We start from the raw sequence: 338 nt of genomic DNA, 5'->3' as shown, positions 1-338 counted from the left end.
AACCATAGCCTTGACGAGACAGACCTTTGTTCACAAAGTAATGTCTCTGCTTTTTAATATGCTGTCTAGGTTGATTATAAATTTTCTTCCAAGGAGCAAGCGTCTTTTAATTTCATGGCTGCAGTCACCATCTGCAGTGATTTTGGATCCCCCCAAAAATAAAGTCTGTCACTATTTCCACTGTTTCCCCATCTATTTGCCATGAAGTGATGAGACCAGATGCCATGATCTTAGTTTTCTGAATGTTGAGTTTTAAACCAACTTTTTCACTCTCCTCTTTCACTTTCATCAAGAGACTCTTTAGTTCTTCTTCACTTTCTGCCATAAGGGTGGTGTCA

Source organism: Bison bison, unplaced genomic scaffold, assembly GCF_000754665.1.
Source record: "Bison bison bison isolate TAMUID 2011002044 unplaced genomic scaffold, Bison_UMD1.0 scf7180017864328, whole genome shotgun sequence".
In the NCBI taxonomy this organism is placed as follows: domain Eukaryota; kingdom Metazoa; phylum Chordata; class Mammalia; order Artiodactyla; family Bovidae; genus Bison; species Bison bison.
Note: the sequence above shows the minus strand (reverse complement) of the source record.